The sequence below is a fragment of the Terrapene carolina genome, unplaced genomic scaffold (assembly GCF_002925995.2).
Source record: "Terrapene carolina triunguis isolate 2854851 unplaced genomic scaffold, T_m_triunguis-2.0 Scaffold629, whole genome shotgun sequence".
NCBI lineage: Eukaryota > Metazoa > Chordata > Testudines > Emydidae > Terrapene > Terrapene triunguis.
Genome location: NW_020664980.1, coordinates 12,197,305 through 12,217,765, shown reverse-complemented (window position 1 = coordinate 12,217,765; position 20,461 = coordinate 12,197,305). Strand labels below are relative to the sequence as shown.

The 20,461-nt window shown below is 43.2% G+C and overlaps 1 protein-coding gene across 4 annotated transcripts in view; it reads right to left on the bottom strand.

The window, feature by feature from the left end:
- CNOT6 (CCR4-NOT transcription complex subunit 6) overlaps nucleotides 1–19,860 on the bottom strand; it is a 49,004-nt gene extending 29,144 nt beyond the window's left edge. The window contains exons 1-2 of one of the 4 annotated variants that reach the window (XM_026659380.2): nucleotides 19,804–19,823; nucleotides 16,937–17,314 (exon numbers count right to left, since the gene is read on the bottom strand). The gene's annotated coding sequence lies outside the window, so the exon portion shown is untranslated. Of the gene's footprint in view, nucleotides 1–16,936; nucleotides 17,315–19,589; nucleotides 19,675–19,803 lie in introns of those variants that run through there. The other 3 variants (XM_026659379.1, XM_026659382.1, XM_026659381.1) reach the window with 3 other exon arrangements.
- Between the last annotated feature and the right edge of the window lie 601 nt (nucleotides 19,861–20,461).

Sequence of the window (20,461 nt, the reverse complement as noted above, 5' to 3'; positions counted from 1 at the left end):
GGTGGGAGAAGGAGCGGGGGGAGAGAGAGAAGGGGGGCGGCCAGGGCTTCAGCGGGGCACTCGCCACGCGGCCCCGACCACCGCGCCGCCTGCTGGGAGGGCTCCGCGTCACTCCGGTCAGCGGGGAGGGAAGGACGTGGGCTGCCCTGCCGGGCTTGCTACAGACCTGGCACTGGCTGAGGCAGACAGAGTGCACAGCCCGCTCCTAGCAGGGCGCTCCCCTCCTGCGTGCCGCCGCACCCTACAGGGCAGCCGGATCAGCGGGGAAAAAAAAAAAGCGGCCATGCCGCCCTAGGATTGGGTGGAATGCCGCCCCGTAGAATCTGCCGCCCCGAGCACGAGCTTGCTCAGCTGGTGCCTGGAGCTGGCTCTGCACACCGGCCACTGCAGGAGCATCTCTACAGCCAGCCAGTCGGGTGGCCCCGCACCAGCTGATACTCAAGTTTTTTTGTTTTTTTTCAAATGCAGACACCCAGCATTAAACATTTCTGCCTCAATGGTTAACGTTTAACAAAACTTTAAGCAACTGAAAAGAAGGTCTTATAAAGATAAGTGTCAGGCAACTTTAACTGTAGACATTACTACCTGCACCTCCTATAATATAATGTTTAATCTACTTGGACAGAATCTATGGCATGATTTTTCAAAAATGCTCACTCCAGCAATTCTCACTGAAGTCAATTCAGAATCTCAGGTTCTTAACACCTCTGAAAATTAGACCATTAATGTTTGTGGAAGGTGCTAGACTATATTGGAGATTAAGAATTTCAATGTACACCTCTACCTCGATATAACGCTGTTCTCGGGAGCCAAAAAATCTTACCGCGTTATAGGTGAAACCGTGTTATATTGAACTTGCTCTGATCCACCGGAGTACGCAGCCCCGCCCCCCCGGAGCACTGCTTTACCGCATTATATCCGAATTCATGTTATATCGGGTCGTGTTATATCGAGATAGAGGTGTATTCCATTCACAGAACAGTTGCACTACAGACTCTGCTGCCCCGCAATGTCTCAAACCCTTCCCTATAGGGTTGACACTCTCCATATCCATTCAATTGTTTCTGTTGAGATGGTCAAAAAGGGTGTAACAAATAATTATTGAGGGACTGTGTTTGTAGTGTAAATGGCTAGCCATGAAGTGCTAGAATAAGGGATCAGAAACTCATTTCATATGAGCTACAAAAAGCTCACGTGGCAGCTTTAGCTTACAACTAAACTATGCCAAATTGAAACCAGTGACTTAGGCCTGGTCCACACTATCCCCCCACTTCGGACTAAGGTACGCAAATTCAGCTACGTTATTAACGTAGCTGAATTCGAAGTACCTTAGTCCGAACTTACCGCGGGTCCAGACGCGGCAGGAAGGCTCCCCCGTCGATGCCGCGTACTCCTCTCGCTGAGCTGGAGTACCGGCGTCAACGGCGAGCACTTCCGGGATCGATCCCAGAACATCGATTGCCTGCCGTCGGACCCGGAGGTAAGTGTAGACGTACCCTTAGGGAAGGAAAAACTGCAGGAAAGGGTCTGTCCCCAATTCCAGCCCTATGTCTAGCAGTGTTCAAGGGCCATTAGTACACTGTAAGAAGCCAGGGAGAATTCTCCCTGTGCAATCAAAGCATACGGCTATCATAAGCAGCACATCTCTCAAGCACCAGCACAGGAAGAATGTACTATTGGCCGAACCCAATCTGACATTGTATGATGGGAACTCTAGGCTGTACCACAGCCAGCTCAGCATGGGCTGCTGTGAATTAGAGCCGCTGGAAGTTGCTGTAACTTATGCCTGGGGGGCCATTTCAGCATCTGAAACAGTCCAGAATCTTGGACGATACAAAGATGGCAGAAATCCTTCTTTGCCCCCTTCTTTTTGAGCAGCTCCTTCTGCAGGTGCAGCATAGAAACAGAGCCTGTATATCTTGTTACCAATCCCACCTGTCACCTAGGGCTCTTTCATACTCTTAATTGCAATATTCTCTTAGAAGTTTGAAAACAACTTGTTTCCAAACCCAATTTTGTAATATTCCATTTGCCAAGAATTAATTTCCTCCTTTGTTCTGAGAATAAGTGTTAAAAACACAGTCATAAGTTAAACTTGCCTTTGTTTACCAGCATCTCTAATGTCAGCACAGCACCAGAAATAGTATTTTAATTACCAGCAGCAGATCTAGTAAGAGTTTATGGGTCTTAATAAAAATGGCTATTTTAAAATTTCTAATCAATAATGTGGTTTTATTTTATAGCTTTTTTAAAAAATTGGGCAATGTATCTGAATGAATTTCCATACCAGCTTAACCATTTTACAAGTCTGATTTGAGTAAAAAAAAGTGTGACAATATTCCCTTTTAGTTTTAATGCTAGCATCTCATGTTTTGCTGCCTTGGGATAAGGTTCTTTAAAGCAAATGAAAGACATTTCCATTGGGAAAAAAATATTCAATAGAGATTACACTGAGTTAGAATATTCTGCTGACACGTTACTATGTAGTCAGTGGAACATTTCAATTGTATTGTAATCGGTTGTAAAGTATGTCTTGGGTATAAAAATAGATGTATTTTTGAATAAAAAGGCTATCTACCTGCTTCGAAGGTGAAGATTTGCCAATATTCATTGCTTTTACTGAAAAGGTGTCTAACAGAAAGTAAGTAGAAGAAGCTTGGCTGACTGAACTCACTTTTAGAAACTCCACATATGTAACAACAGAAGCTAAAGACAGCACACCCTTAAAGATGACTTGCAAAAAGGAAAATGTGCTTTGTTTTTTTCTGTTCGAGCTGCTTTATGATGGTATAAAGACCTGAAAGGTTTTTGTCAAGTTTCTGCTGGTGGTTTACATTTGTGAGGAGTTGCAACTGCAGCATTCCCTTGTGGCCTGTCAGGGCACAACTCACCCAGCTGTGGGTCTCTGCAGGTATGTGACTGTGTCCATGCAGTCCAAGATAGCAGTGCTTTGGCCCTCTGGACAACTCACACTTCAGTCCCATCCCTTCCAGGGTGTTAAGTTCCAAAGGAATTCAAGAACCACAACCCAAAACAGAGTCATCCAAGGGACCCCACCCTTCTACTCAGGGGTTTATCTTCAAACAGTCTGAGCTTCTGCCAATCCCCCACGGTCTGGTCATCCGTTCTAGCAGGGGCTTATCCAGCCAGCAAGCTAGCTCAGTCTCTGGTCTGCAACTGGGCTAGGTCTCCTACTTTTAACTCCCCTCTCCATGCCTGACATTTGATGCAGGTGTAGCAGGGTGAGGCCAACTGGGTTCATAAGCTCTCCTTAACCCTCTCCTTGCCAGCGTAGGGCCTATCTGTCCCATCACACATTATAAATCCTGGTCTTTTCTACTCTGGAAGATTCTGGTTACTGGAAAACTAGTGAAACACTACAAGAGGATGAAAGTTGAGCAGTTAAGAGATGGAGAAGTTTAGTCAGACAACTCAATTTTGTTTTTGTCAATAGCTGTAAGACTAATGGCTGATTAGCACTTAAAGATTCAATGTGACCATTCCTTCCACCAAGGTGTGATTTCAAAATACCCAAGACCTCTAGAAAAAAGTGCTCCAGCAAAACCAGGGAGGAACAGATCTGATTACTACTGGTATTTCCAAGATACAAAACAAACAAAAAAACTTTTGAAAACCAAACAAATCTCCCAGGCCTCAACTATAAAGATTCAAAAAGGGACAAATATTTGTTATAAAAATCCTCTGCAAGTCTCTGTTGAGTATTATATTAGTAATCAAAATGTTGTTGTTTAGTATTAGCAGTTCAATATTTTTTATTTTTATTTGCAGTACTCTACAAGTAGCTGATTTTCTGTGGCGAACCACATACTGTATGGCAACAGCAAGTCCATAAAGACCCATTAACACTTATTACCGAAAATGTGTATATTTTATCCTTTTGTCTTATTCTTAGGGATAAAGAAAAAAAATGTAAAGCAGTTAAGTCAGAATTCTCTATTTGCAACAAAGCAATCTTTTCTACAATCAAATGTGATGTTAAAGGCTTGTAGCTTCAAATACAAGAACAAAAATTCCTATTAGAAACAGCTCAAGTATATATTTCTAGTCATATGTTTTTCAAAAGTTTCCCGAGGCAGCAGCAGTTCCTGTAAATTGCTCTTAATATACCAATATTTTTTGTGGTTACATATTGATAGTAAGCATTTGTAGATGAGTCTGCTACTGAAGAGCAATGGACAGTTATCAGAGAGAAATGGACAGATGACATGAAAAAGTAAAAATTTCTTGCCAGTTAATCTCCACTGTCTTGTTCTTTTCTTTTTTCATTCCCTGCAGAAGCTCTCTGCATCACTAGTGCATTTGTAGGGGCACAACCCTTTAGGGAATCTAACCCCACAGTATTAAATAGCTAAGAACTGGTAATTTTTCATCAGTAAATTAACTGTAGAAGGGTTGTCAATACTGGAACTCTAAGCAGCATAGTTTTAACCCAATGAATCAGTCAACAAAAGCATAATTTCCTATGATAAGTTTGTGTACGAAAGTCCAGTGAAATCAAATTTTCAGTTTATAATTCATCAATAAAATTCAATTTTAGATGCAGCTGAGTCTTTCCCATCCATATATTCTAAAGCAGCCAACTACTGTTTGCTTGTAATATCTGATCCCACCATGGAATCACTTCATGGGAATGTAATAGTTAAAATGATTCTGCCAAGTTCTGTACTAAAAACTCATCTCATGAGGGATTCTGCTAGTAAGTATGCTCAGAGACAAATTGAGGATACGATTGGGATGGTTTAAACAATATTAACAGAAATCACCCCAAATTTACAATACACTAATATATTAAAAGCAGAAAACAGATAATGCAATCCAGAAAATGTAAACATGAGAATTAAATGTTACAGATGCCTAAAATGTGCAGAATGTTATATTTATGGCTACTATGGTAGCATCCAAGACCCCTGGTCATGAACCAGGACCCCCATGATGGACACTGTATAAACAAAGAACAAAAAGACAGCCCTTCACCAGAGGGCTTGCAATCTAAGGAATGACAAGATACAACAGTTCAATGCAGACCAGCACAAGGAAATAATGAAACAATACTGGCCAGCATGCTAGGCAGTGGTCACAGCAAATTAGCTAATCATTGTCAAGTATTTTGTAGGCATCACAGCAAAGGAGAGTTTTAAGGAGGGATTTAAAGGACAACAGGGTAGTTCTGTGGATGTTTAAAGGGAGCTCCTCCCAAGCATGGTGGACAGCATGGGAGAAAGCGTAATGGTCTCTTCTGAAAATTAAAGAAGTGGGTGATGACAGCTGGCATCACTGGCTGATCGGAGGAGGAAGTTGACATTTCAGTAGCATGTGAGTTATGATAAGTAGCCTGGGGATTGGGTAATGGGCCTTAAAAGTGAAGACAAGTAACTTATATTTGATGCAAGGTAGAAAGGGAAGCCAGTGGGGGAATGCAAAGAGAGCGGTGACATGGTCAAAGCAACAAGCTAGGAAAGTTATCTGTGCAGCAGTATTTTGAATGGATTTGAGCAGAACAAAACTGCATTTGTCAAGGATCGAATAGAGGCTGTTACCATAATCGAGACAAGAGATTATGACAATCTGTACAAGAGTTTCAGCTGTGCAGATGGATAGGAAAGGCCATATTTTAAGAGATGTTATGCAGAAAGAATTGGAAAGATTTAGACGAAGCTTGGATAAGGATCTAGAGAGGGCTGAGTTGAAGATGACACTTGGATTATGGACCTGAGTGACAGGGAGCATGGTGGTATTATCCAGAGTGATTGAGAGACGAGGGAAAGAAGCAGAGGACTTTGGGGGAAAGAATAGGAGTTCCGTTTTGCCCACGTTGTGATTAAGATGATGGCTGGACATCCACAAGGACATGCCAGGGAAACAGGCTGAGATTTTAGTTTAGACAGAAGGCGAAAGGTCTGGAGTAGAGAGGTAGATCTGTGAGTCATCAGCATAGAGATTATAGTTGATCTTGTGTTTGCAGTTCATATTGCGCAGAGTCAAGGTGCAGGGGGAGAAGAACAGGTGACCAAAGATGATGCTCTTTGGACAAAATTCCCACTGAATTTTAGGGGGTTGGAAAGGATCCTCCAAAAGATACATTGAAGGAACCATTAGAGAGGTAACAGAACCAGGTGAGGACTAAGTCACAGTAGCCAAGCAAGAACAAGATGATATAAATAAGAGTGTGGTAGATTCTGTCAAAGGTGGCTGACAGGTCGAGAAGGATGATGATGGAAAATACTGGTTCTGAGCTAAGGCCAGGAAGAGGCCATTAGATATTTTTTGGTGACTAGTTTCAGTGGAGTCATCACAGGGTGAGTTGTCTTGTTAAGAGCTCAGCTGCACCTATGCTAGTTTTGGCTTTCCTCCAAGTCAAGGCAATGAGTAAAGTCACCTGACAAGGAATCAAGTGATCAGAAGTGGGGCATGCTGGGGGATAAAAAGGAGTCATGGGAGAGGAAAGAGGCTATTGCTGGCAGCTGCCTGCTGAGTGTATGCAGCCCTACTGAAAGAGGGTTGTAGAAGGAAACGATGCCACTGCTAAAGAGGCCAAAGAAGGGTGTGATAGGACCCCCTCCCCCCCCCCCCCCCCCCAAAAAAAAGTGCTGTTCTGAAGGATCCAATGCAGGGAGAAGAGAAGGGGTGGACACTGGGGGCGTAGATGGAGGGCCATGTCAGTTTTGTGACCTGGCTATGCATAGCAATCGTCTGCCGAAGAGCTTGAGCAATCACCTGCCAAACCTTTCTAAGCCAATGAGAGTCCACTGGTTTGGTTCACATTTAGTGTCAGGTGTGGAAAACAAGACGACATTACCTCTGGAACAGAGGGGAGCTATGGAGAGGGTATTCCAGAGAATTTAGTACCAGGCAGAGCCAACCATTGTTCCTGGAATACCAATTCCTGAGTTGAGAGATCTGCAGAGGTGATTGGCAGTGCTCAAGAAGCAGCAGTGACATCTTATGGGGGTCTTGCAAGCAGCAAAAAGAGACACAGTTATTCAGTGCAACAAGACCTGGGGCTCAGCTGTTGATATTATGCTGTAGACATATGGAGCACATAGGTAGGTTTGCCCTCTTATTACCTGTGACTTAACAACTGGTTCTGTTGCACAGAGTACAGAAAAAAACTGAGAAGGCTGGTAAACTGACTCACGTTCCAGTTGGTTTTGTGGGCTTGCAGGAGCTCAAAGAAACATGCTCCTCGAGCGATAAAGTTTTGACACAAGCCGTGTTAAGGGAGAAGCCACTGGTCCATCTCAGAGTAAAGGAAGAGAACGGTGAGCAGTAGTGGTTTCTGCACGAGAAGGCGCTGACTAAGCTTCATACTGGAACTTTCCTAAATTGGATACCCTGGAGGCTGAAATGGCTGCCTTAAGGGGAAAAAAAAAAATCTAGGCACTAGGTTAATTCAGAAGAGGGCCTGTGCTGTGAGGCAAGTTGGCCAATTGAAGAAAAGAATTATTACATGCCCAATACAGAAGCACAGGATCATACTGCGGCAGAATCATGGATAGAGGCAAAGTCTCTGTCCTAAAAGTAGGAGTGCAGAAGCTGACACACAAAGTTGGGGCACATTTAAGACCAAGAGTTCTTCACCAAATAAACTAAGCTTGCCAGAAGACAAAGGCAGGCTCAATCCCATGCTAGCGAACATTCACTTATGAAATAACAGGGTGAAAGAGGAACTCAAGTGGGATTTGTTATGGGCTGTGATGGAAGTTTTAAGAAAGGGGAATTGAATTTTAAAGCTGGAGGATCTGTCAGAGGACCTGATAAGGGATGTTCTATACCTCAAAGGCTGCTCCTATAGACCCTACTGGAGCAGCATATGGAAGCAGCACAAGTGTGATGCCTCCATAGGATTTTTCCATAAGGAATTTTTTAACCACCACAAAGTATGAGAAAATGCAAGATTCCTTTGATCCTGCTTGGAATTTAAACCTCAGAATAATCTATTCAAGAATCTTCTGTCAAGTATATCTGACACAAACCTGGTCAGTGGTCCAAGGGTATCCCTTCTGATAATTTTTAAACAGATTTTTCTGTTACCTAGCAATGTGACATCTAAAGGTCTCTTAAGATTTAATAACTTCATCAGTAATGCTTCCTCCTTCTCCCTATTGGGTGGTATCAAAACTAGAACTGTACACGGCCACCAATACAAAACAACAAGCTGTACTGCCTCCTCTTGCTGACCAAGGCCTGGTCTACACCTAAAACTTAGGTCAAACTAACTGTGTCACTTAGGGAACATGAAAAATTCACACCATTGAGAGATATAGTTAAGTTTCAGGATACACACCGCAAGGTTGACGGAAGAATTCTTCTGTTGACCTAGCTACTCTCTCCTGAAGGGGTGGATTCACTACAGCAATGGAGAAAACCCTTTCCTCGCTGTAGCAGGTATCTACGTTACAGCACTGCCACTGTAGCACTTGTAGTGTAGACATACCCCAGTGCAATAATTTATATTCACATACATCACTGCATTAAGAGTTAATAATGACATACAAATGCAAAATCCTAAAGGAATCTATCATCCTTGTTTCTTGCAAACAAGTTTAGAATATGATTAGTTATGTAAAACTAGTGATTTGATTTTTCTACTCTAAAATTTACATACTTCCTTACAATTACATAAAAATAGGTTATGTAGCTAATTTCTTTCCAAAGTAAAGATTCTTAAAGATTTGTAACAAATGCTGTAAAGTACTTAAAATCTAACTGAAGTCAGCTGCAATGAGCCTTCAGCACCAACTGAAAGCCACAGAGTCCAGCTCTATGTTGAAAGGCCCCAAAACCCTTTTCTTAGCATAAGCCAAGGCTGTTTTCAATGGAGGACGAGTTCTGCTTACTCAGCACAACTTTAAGCCTTATTCAGCAGGTTTCATAAAGTCTGATACACTCAGAATCCAATCAGATCCATATTAAAAATGGCCTCTAGTCCACAATTCATTCCTCCAGAGAATGCTATGTTCCCTATTAGGTTTGTATATCTCCCTGGTGCATTTGAGTCACCTTTATCTTTAAAGGCCTTCTGTGGGAAGGCAAATACAGAGCCTATTCTTAATAAAATCAAGCCAGCAGGGAACACCCTACCAATTTTCCATTTTAAATTTGAGTAGTTTCCTTCAATACAAAAATCCAGAATGAAAACTACAGTTGGAAAAAAAGTCTTGCCTTTTTCCCAAAAAAGGCTCTAGAGCCATCATTTTCCTTTAAAAGGAACAAGAAGCATTTTAGAGTTTCACAAACTAAAAGATAAAATCTCTGAAGCCTGGAAGTTCTGAAAAACTCCTAATTTATTCAATATGGTTTCACTGGTGCCAGGACAGGCCAGTTTTCACCTTTCCTATTCAATGGCTGTGAGCCAGTTTTGCCCTCAGATCGGACTACAGCAGCCAAGTTGTGCCCCAGCTTAAATAGCCCCAGTGGGGCTCTGCAGGGTGAAGAAGAGCTTCAGCCATTCCACCTCCCTTCTTGATCAGTCCTCCCTCTGCTCCACCTCAGAACATCCCCTTCACCTGGGGCTGTTGCAGAAGTAGCACATAGCTGAAGAAACCAGCTCTGCAGCTGGGCATAGAACATTACTATGCTGGAGGTATTCTCCTGGCGTACCACATGCCTGCCCGGTACAGCCCACCTGGTGTAAAGAGGATTCAGGGTAATAACTAACAGGGCTCTAAGGTTAGGTCTTCAGTGTAGACATAGCCAAGGAGCCATTTGTGCCCATCTCCCTGTGAGCTGCCAGATGCATTTGCTTATACAAAGCTGTTTGACCCAAAAAGTCTAAGATACTCTGGATTCTTAGTGTTACGCAGCAAGTTTCAATGTATTCTAAGGACCTATGTGCGCTGGGCCAGGAAGAGTATGGAAGCAACCAGGTTTCTATTAGGGTCTGGTCAGCCAACATTAAACCACATTTGGAGCCCCTAGACTACCGCATTGTTTTTAAACATGTTTCCAACACATTCTAGCCTTGAGTCCTTAATCATGATTCTCATACAATTTTCCTCCTATTTACCCTGGACAACATTTAATGAGTTTCAATACTATTTCCAAACGTTCTCAGCTCAGCGTAGGTGTAGCCTAGATGATTAGAGTAGCTATACGAGTCTTAATTTTCAGCAATGGTATATATAATGACGCTGATAGTTAAAGCTGTTGTATATGAAAAATACCTGAAATTTTAAAGTTGTATTGATTTATTATTTTAATATTTTTATTGTGGAGTGCAAGTAAGCCCCAGTCATGATCAGAGCCCCCACTTGTGGTAGGTATTGTAGAAAAATATAGGAAGATACAGTCCCTGCATAAAATTCATAGTCTTAAGTGTGCAAAATATTTTTTTTCTTACAATAATTCAAACAGCTGAACAGATTTTTCTGAAACTTCAAAAAAAAAGAGAAAGAAAAAATGCATATTTGAGACTAAACATGAGAATTAAAAGCTGGAAATCATTTGAAAAAGCTGCGTGAAAAAGGTTGATTATAATGGCAATTCCACAGCTTGACTGCAATACCAGTTCTTATTCTTTAGACTGTCAAATGAGATGGCCTGAGTAGAAATCAATTAGTCCATATAAAAATCAATAGGCTATCTCCATATATTCCATTTTATATTTGGGCTAAGTATTGAATAACTCTATCCCTACACAATCAAGTTAATCATAGTTAGTATACACGCACTGTATTTGGCATTTAAATGCCAAGACCCCTTATTGTATGTACCCTTTATGCATCTATAAAACTAAATTCTTCCTATTAACAGCCAAAGTCTGTGGTTGTCACACACAGCCTGACTCTGCTAACATTGCATTTCACTGGGATCACCTTTGGAGTAAGGTACAACTAGGGTGGCAAAAATAGGCACTCAGTTATTACTCAGCTAAATTGCCAATAGGTTCAATGGGAATTTGCCTGACTAAGGAGTTCAGAATTTGGCCATAAAGCAGCTCATCTTCCTAAGTACAAATCCCTAAATAGTTATAAATAGGTACCTACATAAAGGCCTATATCGGGGTGGCCAAACTTACTGACCCTCCGAGCCGCATATGACAGTCTTCAGAAGTTCGAGAGCTGGGGAAAACCTGCCAGGGCTTGGGGCTTCAGCCCTGCAGGGAGGAGGGTCTCAGGGCTTCAGCCCAATGGGAGGTGCCTGCCTGGGCTCGGGGCTTCATCTGCTTTTGCTGCTGCCTCTCCCCAAGGAGCTAAAGCAGAGACCCCTCCCTGCAGCTCCCAGCTGTTTGCCTCTGCCTCTCCAAGCCCCTAGCCATACTGATCTGCCGCAGGGCAGAAGCCCTGAGCTCTGCCCCCAGTCTGGTAGGTGGAGAATGGTGGGTATGGAGGGCTCCGGGAGCTGCACTTTAACTGTGAAAGAGCTGCATACAGCTCATGAGCCACAATTTGGCCACCCCTGGCCTATATGTTCGTCAGATGCCACAAATAGAAAATATATTAACACTAAAACCAACGGCATTTCAAATTATAGAAATAGTCAAGAGGCTGATACCCTGTCTGCCTAGCCACCAACTGCTATTTGAGAAAAACAGCCATATACTGATACAAGGAATCAGGGTGGTCACAGATGATCCAGATCTCAAAGTAGATCAGTAAGCCTCTAACTCATTCCTTGAAAACATGAACCTTGCAAATACTTTACATATGTTTTGCGCATGATCTGAACATGGAAAAGGATGTCTCTTGATGGTTGTGCATCTAATGAATTCTGTAAATGTACAAACTGACTCTTCAGTGGCCAATGTGCACTTAACTACATGAACGATCTGTCCAGTGCATCACCTGAATGAAGAAATTGTACCCCTTCACAGCTAATCCTTTAAAGAGTTAGCTTACAGTAGTAAGGCTTCCAGTATACAAAATATTTACCGGTAAAAACTTGCCAGAAAAAAGTAAGGAAATTTCACACTGCTCTGGATTTGCACCCCCTGTCATCAACTTTGCAATGCTCCCAGTCAAGTCCAGATTAGAAGCCACTTATGGCTGAACACTAGGAGTGCTGCAAAACAGATAAACAAATATCAACATTATACTAATCCTTTTATTCTGCCACAAAATGCACACAAATATTCTAGAAAATAAGCCAAAAACTAGAAGTTTAAAAGGCTTCATTGCATTATTTTTGATTCTCTATGGTTGAGGCAAGGCGAGGTAGAGAATCCCTGGAATACCCCAACTTTCACAACCCTCCCCTAAAGCCTTGTGTTGTAATGATCCTACTTGGGGTGAACATGCTCCTTCCTGAACTAGACACCACTGCTCAACTACCTGGAGATAGAGGGGCCACTCCACTTCCCATACTTTCAAGAATTGTGAAACCAAGCTCTCTCTCGCGTTCAGGATATTCCAACAAAAGGGTATGCAGTGCAATGCAACTAGATTGCTGGGCTGGCCCTACCAAGATGCTTAAGTCTACTTTGCTGTAATTTCAGTTCTTAAATCAGTGGCTTATACTCAGTTTAATACTATGTACAGACCTATAATACAGCAACTGAACCAGAACAGCTTCTTGAGAGGCATTAAAACCTCATGTAAATATATATTTAGCTTATGTACTAAGAATACTTCACTATAAAAATTACTGAAAAGCTGGTGTATTTGCCATATATCAAACTAAATATGTAATGTTTTCAAAACACCTCAAGAATACAGAAAATTATTACACATTTATAAGGTAAAGTATAGCATCTGAGCTGCAAATTGCAAAATTCAATGAAAACATGATTTCTTAAAATAGGGAGCAAATACTGTGCCATCTTCCCCAGTAAACAGTGAGACTTCCCTTTCAGTCAGCCAGGGTTTATCAACTAAGACAGTGGTTCTCAAACTAAGGCCGCCGCTTGCTCAGGGAAAGCCCCTGGCGGGCCAGGCCGGTTTGTTTACCTGCCGCGTCCACAGGTTCGGCTGATGGCGGCTCCCACTGGCTGCACTTCGCCGCTCCAGGCCAACAGGGGCTGCAGGAAGGGCGGCCAGCATGTCCCTCGACCCGCACTGCTTCCTGCAGCCCGCATTGGCCTGGAGTGGACAGTGGGAGCCGCGATCGGCCGAACCTGTGGACAAACCAGCTGGTAAACAAACCAACCCGGCCCACCAGGGGCTTTCCCTGAACAAGCGGCAGCCCTAGTTTGAGAACCACTGAACTAAGATACATGGAAAAGCCACACAAAATTTCAAAACATGACTTAGAAGCACCAAGCTTCTATGGCTGTCTACAATCCAGAGACTCTGGTGGCACAGCTATGTTGACACAGCTGACTTTTTCTGTCAATGTAGGAATACCACCTCCCCCAATGACATGAGCTGTGTGTCAAGAAAAGCATTTTTCTCTTGGCATAGCTGCATCTACACTGACAGTTTTGCTGGCATAGCTATGTCGGTTACGGCTGTGGTTTTTTCACATCCCTGACCGACATAGATATGCTGATACAAGTTTTAAGCATGAACAAAGCCTAGCTCTTATCTGCCCCCTCACTGGTGTGAAAAGGGTCACATGTTCCCCTGGCTGAGGCTGGTCATAACATTCCATTATAAGCCATGCTAGATATTAGATGTTCTTCATTTTTAAATAGCGACAAAGAGTCCTGTGGCACCTTATAGACTAACAGACGTATTGGAGCCTAAGCTTTCGTGGGTGAATACCCACTTTGTTATTAAAATGCATTAGCGGTAATGAAATAGGTAACATTCTAACCATAGTATCACTGCTTGAAGCTGGCAGCACAACAGGCTAAGACCATGAAGCTAGCACCGTGGTATATTGTGATTATTTTTACTTCCTTACTTTAAACATTGAGTTCCACACCCAGTTAAACATCCCTAAAAGTATTGTCTTATTTATGGATTTCGTTATGTTCCAAACTACAGCACTAGAAATCCAGGCAGTGCTATCTTATTAGATCTTACTTTGAGTCCACATGAACCTTCTCTTAGGTCAAGTCAGAGCTTCCTCCTGCACAGTAACTAATAGATTACAGTTTTCTCATGCAGAATTACTGAATAAAACAAAAATTAAACCACTGCAGGTTTCATGAACTCTCAAATGAAAAAAATTAGGTCTGTGAGCAAGTTTTCTATAAGAATAAGCACGTGCCATAATTTGTCTTTAAGCCAACCTGTTTGAGTAGGCAAAATGTTAGAAAAACTTTCAAACTGTAAACAACCCAAAATTTTTTAAAGTTTGAGTAATCTCAAACTTTCCTAAAATAGCCTTCCCTAGCATAATACAACATTTGCAAAACTTTCTAACGACAGTTAAATGGACATTAATGGTCAAAGTTGGGCACAAACAATGTCTTAATCTTAGTTATAGAGCTGCTACTGTGGTTACCCACTTACCCTGGCAGACAATGCAGATAATGTTGTATACAGTCAGACCTAGTTTTGTTTTGGTTTAGCTTCAGGCCTTCCAATCTTTGTAGATGTCTCAAACGTATGGAAGAAAGTCTGTTCATGAATACCAGTCAGTTCTTAAAATGTAGTGCATTAGCCCTGATTCTGCAAGCTGATCTGTTTATGCAGATCCTTCCATTTGTAGAGTTCCACTGAAGTCAGATCAACTTGCAAGATCAGCGCCTTAGTCATTAGTTTATCTCAAAGTATCCAAAGTAGTAAGACTAAAAGATTTTTTAATATACTACACATTAAATCTAAATTATGATATGCAGCAAGGTCCTGGTATTGTGGCATGGTGCAGCACAGTAAATAACCCCTTCCACATCAGCAACCTGATGCCATAAACCCCACTTCAGACTAACTTAGCACATTCTATAAACCCCTCTGCTGTCAAATCCCCTCTTTCCCCTAGTGACAGCAGAGGAAGGAGTTGAGGGACGGAGGGAATTTGAGATGCTGCAGTAAGAGGGCTGTTAGAAGTCAAAACCCACTGGAGCAAGCTTGAAGTAGGAAGGTTCCTGTTGTCCTGAAGAACTCTCTCATACTGAGCTTGGAAACTCTGCAAGTCAGGAACTTCGCTAGCTGCTAAAACAAAGATGCATAGAAGTGCCATGCTGGCCTAGCTCCTCTCAAGTGGAGCTCCGAGGGTGCCTATTGGGCAAGCATTTCTTCTCCAACGCCTCTCACTGCTGTTTACATTTTTTTTTAATCTTTCTTGGCCACTGCCTGGTCCCTTCTTGACAGCTCCACCAAATCCCACGCTCTTGGACAGCCATTTATGCAGCAGTTTTACAAAAGGGAGAGTTGAGCTATGAGTAATTAAAAAAAAAAAAAAAAAATAAAGCAAAGCTATTTTGGAGTTACAATTATTAATCCCTTAAAAACTGCAAGCTTAAAGCATCTTAACAGCTTTTGATGAGCGACCTCTGTCTATGCATTTCATACATTTTCAAGGCTTTAACTCAATTGCAGAAATTCATTTAACATGGAAACTGTGTGTGTACACACAAATACATGCCAACTTTCCAGAATAAGTAGACTTTTATAGCCTAATTAAAATATGGGACATTACAATAAATGCTATGACTTATGATATCTATACAATGATCACACCTCCAAGTCTGATGCACCAAAACTGGATTAGGGGAAAGAATGCAAAACAGTATGTCAGGTAGAGCCAGACTAAACACTGCAGAGGTTCAATTTGAGTCTACTCTGTGTACTTTACTATTAAACTTTCAAAATTACACAGCAGGTTCCATGTCAAAAGACTTTACAGGCATTACTGAATCTAGCCTAAGAACTCCCTTGTGGAATGTGTAATTTATTCTCAAGTTAAAAATAAAAAAAACACTATGTGACCCAGGCAAGGTATAACCTCTGTCTATGGCAGAACTATGAATGAAACCCAGATCTTGGGAGTCAGTCTGCTGCCTTAACTACAAGGCTATTCTCATCAGGTTTTAAGGCTTAAAGTATTTTCATTACAAATTGTTACCTTTGAGTATTAACATAACATTTGTCAACAAAAAAAAAATTGTAAGGAGCAAAGGAAATCTATGGGGATAGCAATGACTTATGTAATGGGTATTGTGAATACAATCCTAGACTCTAAAGAAAAAATGGAGTCTTCCTTCACAAATATGTGATCCATATGTGATCCACACGTAACCCACAGTTAATTAGTGTGGCTGTCTGGACCAGGAATGTCTTTACCCATGATTCACTTGTATCACCAAAATTACATGACAAGATGAACAGAGTTCTTGTAAATTACAATATTTTGCTGGCAGAAAAAACAGAGCAAACAGCACACAACATTTTGGGGGCAGGGACTATCTTTGGCTTGTGTTTTTACAGAACCTAGAACAATGGGGTTCTGCTTCATGAGTGGGAATCCTAGGCATTATGATGATAATGCATGTTGCGCTATGAACAAAAATCCTCACCTTCTTGGGTTTCGAAGTAGAAGGGTGTGCGGCTGGAGTTTTATATATATGGTAGTGTCTTATAAAGTGATAGCAGTGCTTGCCAACAAAACAAAACAAAACCACCCGAAATGAGGGGCGGTAGCTTTGTCGGCAGGAGAGTGTCTCCCACCAACAAAGCACTGTCCACACCGGCACTTTTTGTCTGTAAAACTTTTATCGGTCAGGCATGCGTTTTTTTCCCCACACCCCTGAGCAATAAAAGTTTTACCATGAAAGTGCTGCGTAGACATAGCCTTAGAGGGATGTTAAACTTTTTTGTGGTGAGGTGCACAATTTTTTTTAAATCTTGTAACCTTGGAAGCATTTCTTCTAGTTTTCAAAGCAGCTTTCTCCATTATAAACAATACACCAGGTTTACTAATAGTTCTCTTCTTGCTCACTTCTAGAATATCCTGATCTCAATATTTTTATTTCCAACATTTACCACTGTGAACCCAGTTTAACAAGACTTCTTCAAACTTGGGGACACTACATTATTTTTTTTTTTTTAAAAGAAAAGATCTGAAAATATAAAATACCAAAAGTAGTTACCTGCCCATGCAGTATTATAGTCTCATCTATCTTTATATTTCAGTTCTTCCTCTAACATTCAAGCAAAGTAAACAGCCTGAACACATCAAGGATGCACCAAGTTCAACTTCAATATGCAAACAGAAAAAAGATGCATAGTAGTCTCCTTTTTATAAATGGACTGATCCAAGCGATTCAAGTGGAAAGTGAATAAAGCGTTAATCCAAATGCGAATGGCTCCATTTCAGTAATAGCGTGAATAAACCCCCACAGAAGGCTTCATTGCTAGCAGCAAACTCCACAGAGTCCAGATGAACCAGCAGGAAGAACACAGGGCAGATAATCCTGTAAAATTACCCCAGTGGAAATGTTGATAAATTCCCAATTACGAGACCTGCTCTAGGATGAAAAAAAATGCAAGATACAATAAAATTACCAGTCAACACTTGCAAACCTTCACACTTAAAACCAGACAATTATCACAGGTATTCCTTAATCCTTTGAATTTTGAACCTGTTACCCATAACAGTGAAATCCAGATAAATAAAATAACCCCCTGAAACTAAACAAAGGACAACTGAAGAGCCATAACTAGTTATAAATCATCTGTTTCTCTAGAGAGTCACATTCAAGCAATACTAATAGTTTAGATCAAAAGAAAACTTAAGCCATTTTTCTGTTTTTTTCCCCTATATGAAGTGTGGATGGGACAATGAAGCCAGTTTCATAAGGAAGTGTTTTTTTTTTTAATTTGTAGAGACATTATTGGTCAGGTTATGTAAAAGCTTGTTTCTAAAATCTAAATTTGGGGCAAAATATGAGGAGTTGCCCTGTAAAAGTTGTGCTAACCTCGCCAGTTGGACACATAGCAACTTAAAATTCTTCACATTTAAGAGCATGTAGAGCAGACAAAATAGGTCTTGCATCTAGTTCACAACTGCTTACTCCCTGCATGTTTGTCCCAGAGTCTGACAAATGTAATAGCAATCCCTCCCCCCAAACCACCAATTACAGAAGTAATTGCTTGCTCAAGAGCTTAGTAACCCAATCAGTTGGATATTATTATAATTTCCATTATTAAAGATATGCACACATCTCTTTATGTAAACATATTGCATAAACTTGTCTTTGGAGTAACCCTGAGAGATAAGTATCCAAATTCCTCTCTGTTTACCCCCTACATGTGTGTGTGTCCCACAGTCTCCTTGGCCCAGCCACTTACCTGCATGTCACCACAAGTCCTGCCCTCCCCACTCATTGCATTGGACAGCAAGGTTGTCAATCATCCTCTAACACACTTTCCTTTCTATTTCAGACAGATCTAAACAGTTGCTGCTGTGGCCTCCCTGCCAACTAGGCCTCAGTTTTAGACCATCAGCAGCAAATGCAAGTGTAAGCTTCTCTCATAGCAGAAAACAGATTCTGTTTACAAGCCAGTTTTGTTTGTTCATAAAACAAGACTTACAAAAAGAATACATCAGCTTAACTGAATTAAAGTCTCTCAATGCAGAGGGGGAGACTGATGGAAAATTGTGGTCTGACTGTAGATGGACAATTATCAGACTGATGTCATTTCCCTCTGTATGTTTAATTATTTTAAACTCAATTACACAGGAAAAACGCTTAAACTTCCAGATGCCATTATACTAATTTCGAGTCCATTGTCACTGCCTCTTAATTGCTTTCTCAATGCATATAAGCCTTTGAAAAGAGAATAATAAGCCTACTGCCTCTGAAAGAAGCCCCCCTCTTTCCTCTCACTGCAAATCCACCCTAAAGTAGTATAATTGCTTTCTAAATGCAAATAAATATGGAGTACAATAAGCTACGGAGGTAAGGCGGCCCCTTTCCTCTCCTCTCCCTTATTATGTGGATAAATCTTCAATCTAATTCCTCTTGAAAAAGCCCCATTTCCTACCAGAGTTTCTCAAAGCAACAACCCACTCAAGCCCCGTTCCTTGAGAGCCTCCCCCCAGCTTCAAGCAATACTCTAATGCTTCTCCACCCTTCCTTCCCCTCTAGAATGACATCCCCTCTCCTCACTCAGCCCTGTGAGAGGAATACCCCTGCCCAGCCAAAACTCCCCACCACTTAAGAGTATCCATACAGCCCCCTGCTCCTCAGAGCAAAAAACATGCCCCATTTTTTCCAGCTAGCACCCACAAAGCGTTAATACTTCCTCTGAGGGAGTAACACCCCCAACTCAGATCACTACTACTTCCCAGGCCCCCGAGCAATACTACCATCCACCCTCCCCCAGAGCAATAGTTCCCCCTTCCCCTCCCCCCCCAGAGCAATATTACCCCCCACAACTTCCCTAACAATACCCCCCAACCCAAGCGCACCTCCAAACCAATGAGCCAGTCTCTGCCCGCACCTCCCAGGCCAATACTACACCCACCCGGGGGACTCCCATCCCTTTTACCCCCAACCCAGGGGCGCCCGTCTCCCCACCTCCATTCTCCCAGAGCGATAATACCCGCCCCTTGCCCCCTCAAAGCAGCAGTACTCGCTCCCTTCCCTCCCCCACCAGCGCAATAATACCCTCTCCGGAGTAATAATACTCGCTCCCCCGCAATACTCTGCCCGACTCCCAGAACAAGAGCCCCCCCTCGAGGTGAGGCCCGGGGGTACCCACAGAGGCGGGAGTCGCTACCCCCGCTCCTCCCCGTACCTGTGGCTGCAGCATCCCCGTCTCCCCGCCGCCCTCTCTCCGCTGCCTGCCTGGCTCTTTGTTTCCTGCCGCGGGCCGGACGGGAGAGCAGCTTCCCCCCCGCCTCCTCCCCCTTCCCCTCACACGCATTGAAAGCAAACAAGCATCATGGCGGCAGCGGGCAGGCCGCCGCCTCCCCCCAGCATCTCCGCCCGCTGAGGCCGCCCACACTCACCGCGCACCACGCGCCATTGGCTGCGCGAAAGAAGCCTCGCGCCGAGTCGCGCGGCGTTGCTGGGCCTGCCCGAGCGCCGCGTCCCGCCTCCAGCCCCGCGGCCGCCGCGAATGGTGGGAGACCGCTGAGGGCCTGCGCCGCGCTCGGAGCTTCCCCCGGAGCGAAACGGGCCGGACCGCAGCTGATTCCGAGGGAGGGAAGTGGGGGGCGCGGCGGGGCCTGTGGGGTCTGAAGGAGAGGGCTGATGGGAGGGTCTGGAGGGGGATTAGAGGTGGGGGCCGGGGGGCCTGTGGGGTCTGAAGGGGAGGGCTGCTGGGAGGGTCTGGAGGGGGATTAGAGGTGGGGGCTGTGGGGCTCGTGGGAGGGGCTGCAAGGTTTGGGGGCATTATGGGGGGGAGAGGGTCTGGAGGCAGGGATCTGTGCATTGGGGAGGGCATCTGGAGGTGTCAGGTGGGGGCTGAAAGGAGGTGCTGGTCGGTGGGAGTGGGGGTCTGAATGTGGGGGATTGCAGACAATTGGGTGTGAAGGGATAAGGGGGGTGACTAGGTTGGGGAGAGGATCTAGATGTTTGAGGTGGGGTTTGGAGGTGTCTGCCAGAGGGACTGGATCAGCATCTGTAGGGGGAGGTTGATAGGAGAAGGGAATGGGGTCTGGTAGT